The sequence below is a fragment of the Suncus etruscus genome, chromosome 8, assembly GCF_024139225.1.
Source record: "Suncus etruscus isolate mSunEtr1 chromosome 8, mSunEtr1.pri.cur, whole genome shotgun sequence".
In the NCBI taxonomy this organism is placed as follows: Eukaryota; Metazoa; Chordata; class Mammalia; order Eulipotyphla; family Soricidae; genus Suncus; species Suncus etruscus.
In genome coordinates, this window is record NC_064855.1 from 13,063,089 (window position 1) to 13,067,769 (window position 4,681).

The 4,681-nt window shown below is 40.8% G+C and overlaps 1 pseudogene; it reads right to left on the reverse strand.

The window, feature by feature from the left end:
* Positions 1-4,580: 4,580 nt before the first annotated feature.
* On the reverse strand, positions 4,581-4,681 carry LOC126017170 (uncharacterized; annotated as a pseudogene).

The following is a 4,681-nucleotide window of genomic DNA, read 5'->3' on the forward strand; positions in this document are numbered from 1 at the left end:
TTATCAAAAATTAGGTGATTGTATGTCTGGGGAACATTCTCTGAGTATTCAAGCTTATTCCACTGATCTGAGGGCCTGTCCTTATTCCAATACCATGCTGTTTTGATAACTATTGCTTTGTAGTAAAGTTTAAAGTTGGGGAAAGTAATTCCTCCCATATTCTTTTTCCCAATGATTGCTTTAGCTATTCGAGGGTGTTTATTGTTCCAAATAAATTTCAAAAGTGCCTGGTCCACTTCTTTGAAGAATGTCATGGGTATCTTTAGGGGGATCGCATTAAATCTGTACAGTGCTTTGGGGAGTATTGCCATTTTAATGATGTTAATCCTGCCAATCCATGAGCAGGGTATGTGCTTCCATTTCTGCGTGTCCTCTCTTATTTCTTGGAGCAGAGTTTTATAGTTTTCCTTGTATAGGTCCTTCACATTTTTAGTCAAGTTGATTCCAAGATATTTGAGTTTGTGTGACACTATAGTGAATGGAGTTGTTTTCTTAATGTCCATTTCTTCCTTATTAGTATTGGTGTATAGAAAGGCCATTGATTTTTGTGTGTTAATTTTGTAGCCTGCCACCTTGCTATATGAGTCTATTGTTTCTAGAAGCTTTTTGGTAGAGTCTTTGGGGTTTTCTAAGTAGAGTATCATGTCATCTGCAAACAGTGAGAGCTTGACTTCTTCCTTTTCTATCTGGATTCCCTTGATATCCTTTTCTTGCCTAATCGCTATAGCGAGTACTTCCAGTGCTATGTTGAATAGGAGTGGTGAGAGAGGACAGCCTTGTCTTGTGCCAGAATTTAGAGGAAAGGCTTTCAGTTTTTCTCCATTGAGGACAATATTTGCCTCTGGCTTGTGGTAGATGGCCTTAACTATATTGAGAAAGGTTCCTTCCATTCCCATCTTGCTGAGAGTTTTGATCAAGAATGGGTGTTGGACCTTGTCAAATGCTTTCTCTGCGTCGATTGATATGATCATGTGATTTTTATTTTTCTTGCTGTTGATGTTGTGTATTATGTTGATAGATTTACGGATGTTAAACCAGCCTTGCATTCCTGGAATGAAACCTACTTGATCGTAGTGGATGATCTTCTTAATGAGGCATTGAATCCTATTTGCCAGGATTTTGTTGAAGATCTTTGCATCTGCATTCATCAGCGATATTGGTCTGTAATTTTCTTTTTTCGTAGCATCTCTGTCTGGTTTAGGTATCAAGGTAATGTTGGCTTCATAAAAGCTATTTGGAAGTTTTCCTGTTTTTTCAATTTCATGAAAGAGTCTTGCCAGGATTGGTAGTAGTTCCTCTTGAAAGGTTTGAAAGAATTCATTAGTAAATCCATCTGGGCCTGGGCTTTTGTTTTTGGGCAGACATTTGATTACTTTCTTAATTTCCTCAATAGTAATGGGTGTGTTTAGATATGCTACATCCTCTTCATTCAATCGTGGAAGATTATAAGATTCCAAAAATTTATCCATTTCTTCCAGGTTTTCATTTTTAGTGGCATAGAGTTTCTCAAAGTAGTTTCTGATTACCCTTTGAATCTCTGCCATATCAGTAGTGATCTCTCCTTTTTCATTCCTAATACGAGTTATCAAGTTTCTCTCTCTTTCTTTCTTTGTTAGTTTTGCCAGTGGTCTATCAATCTTGTTTATTTTTTCAAAGAACCAACTTCTGCTTTCGTTGATCTTTTGGATGGTTTTTCTGGTTTCCACTTCATTGATTTTTGCTCTCAGCTTTGTTATTTCCTTCTGCCTCCCTATTTTTGGATCCTTTTGTTGAGCACTTTCTAATTCTATGAGCTGCGTCATTAAGCTATTCAGGTATGCCCCTTCTTCTTTCCTGATGTGTGCTTGCAAAGCTATAAATTTTCCTCTCAGTACTGCTTTTGCTGTGTCCCATAGGTTCTGATAATTTGTGTCTCCATTGTCATTTGTTTTCAGGAAGGTTTTGATTTCCTCTTTGATTTCATCTCGGACCCACTGATTATTCAGTATGAGGCTATTTAACTTCCAGGTGTTAAAATTTTTCTTCTGTGTCCCTTTGTAGTTTATATATAATTTCAGGGCTTTGTGGTCAGCAAAGGCAGCCTGCAAAATTTCTATCCTCTTGATATTATGGAGGTATGTTTTGTGTGCTAACATGTAGTCTATCCTAGAGAATGTCCCATGTACATTAGAGAAAAATGTGTATCCAGTTTCTGGGGGTGGAGTGTCCTGTATATATCTAGTAGGCCTCTTTCTTCCATTTCTCTCCTCAGGTCTAGTATATTCTTGTTGGGTTTCAGTCTGGTTGACCTGTCTAGTGTTGACAATGCCGTGTTGAGGTCTCCCACAATTATTGTGTTGTTATTGATATTATTTTTCAGATTTGTCAACAGTTGTATTAAATATTTTTCTGGCCCCTCATTCGGTGCATATATGTTTAGGAGGGTGATTTCTTCCTGCTGTACATATCCCTTGATTAATACAAAATGTCCATCTTTGTCCCTTACAACTTTCCTAAGTATAAAGTTTGCATCATCTGATATTAATATGGCCACTCCTGCTTTTTTTTGGGTGTTGTTTGCTTGGATGATTTTCCTCCAGCCTTTTATTTTGAGTCTATGTTTGTTCTGACTATTCAGGTGCGTTTCTTGTAGGCAGCAGAAGGTTGGATTGAGTTTTTTGATCCATTTAGCCACTCTCTGTCTCTTAACTGGTGCATTTAGTCCATTGACATTGAGAGAAAGAATTGTCCTGGGAGTTAGTGCCATCTTTATATTAAAGTTTGGTGTTTCTGTTGGTAAGCCTTGTCTTAAAGTATGCTGTTCAGTTTTTCTTTTAAGAATGGTTTTGAGTCTGTGAAGTTTTTGAGCTGTTGTTTGTCTGTGAAACTATGTATTGTTCCTTCAAACCTGAAAGTGAGTTTTGCTGGGTGCAGTATTCTAGGCGAAGCATTTATTTCATTGAGTTTTGTCACTATGTCCCACCACTGCCTTCTGGCCTTGAGTGTTTCTGGTGACAGGTCTGCAGTAAATCTCAAGGATGTTCCCTTGAATGTAATTTCTCTTTTCGATCTTGCTGCTTTCAGAATTCTGTCTCTATCTATGGGATTCGTCATTGTGACTAGGATGTGTCTTGGGGTGTTTTTTCTGGGGTCTCTTTTAGTTGGCACTCTTCGGGCATGCAGGATTTGATCACATGTATTCATTATCTCTGGTAGTTTCTCTTTAATGATGTTCTTGACTGTTGATTCTTCCTGGAGATTTTCTTCCTGAGTCTCTGGGACTCCAATGATTCTTAAGTTGTTTCTGTTGAGCTTATCATAGACTTCTATTTTCATCTGTTCCCATTCTTTGAGTAATTTTCCCATTGTTTGATCATTTGCTTTGAGGCTTTTTTCCAATTTCTTCTGCTGTATGTAATTGTTATGTATCTCATCTTCCAGTGTACTGATTCTATCCTCAGCTGCTGTTAACCTGTGGGAAATCTCAAACATGTTTTTCTTCAATTCATCTACTGAGTTTCTCAGACCTGTTATTTGATCTGAAATTTCTGTTTGGAGTTTTCTCATTTCTATCTTCATATTCTCCTGATTCTTTTTAGTTTTCTCTTCTATACTTTGTTTGAGTTCTTTGAACATGTTCCATATTGCAACTCTAAACTCCTTATCTGAGAGACTGACTAGGTGGTTGGTCATGTTCAAGTCATCAGAGTTGCCATCTTCATTCTCTATGTCTGGCACTGGCCCGTGTTGTTTCCCCATTGTCACACTAGTACTGCGTGTTTTTCTACGTGTTGTGATTGTATTCATCGGCTAAATGCTGTGCACCGTCACGAAGGGGAGCGGAGCAACCGTGCTCCTCTGGCTTCTCCCTTTCTGGGCGTGTCGACTCACCTCCACGGAAGGCTCACAGGAAGGCAGGCTGGCAGATGAGCCGCACCCAGGATGAAATCAGGCCAAAAATGCAGGACAGCAGAGTAGAGAGGCAGAAGTGTGCTGGCATCTGAGATCCAGCGAAGTTCAGTGGCTCCTCCCTTTCTGGGCGTGTCGACTCACCTCCACGAAAGGCTCACGGGAAGGCAAACTCCCCGGAAAGCTCACAGGAAGGCAGGCTGGCTGATGAGCCGCACCAAGGGTGAAATCAGGCCGAAAATGCAGGACAGCAGAGTAGAGAGGCAGAAGGGTGCTGGCATCTGAGATCCAGCGAAGTTCAGTGGCTCCTCCCTTTCTGGGCGTGTCGACTCACCTCCACGGAAGGCTCACGGGAAGGCAGACTCCCCGGAAAGTTCACAGGAAGGCAGGCTGGCTGATGAGCCGCATCAAGGGTGAAATCAGGCCGAAAATGCAGGACAGCAGAGTAGAGAGGCAGAAGGGTGCTGGCATCTGAGATCCAGCGAAGTTCAGTGGCCCTGTTTGACTTCTAAACATGAAGTGGTTACATCTTTGAAAGTTCAATGCCTTTAATCCTCTGGGGCCCTGTTCCTAGATTTCTCAGGGACATGGTCGTGGCCATTGCTCTTAAATTTCTCCTGTCAAGAACCACATGGAGCATCACACCGGGTTGTAAAGACATAAACGAGAACCTGGCTGCAAACCTCAGACCCACACACTGGCTAAGTAGGTTTGTATGTCATCCTTGCACAAGGGCCATGCTAACTTCTCTGTATCATTCCAGTTTTAGTATATGTGGTGCCAAAGCGAGCAC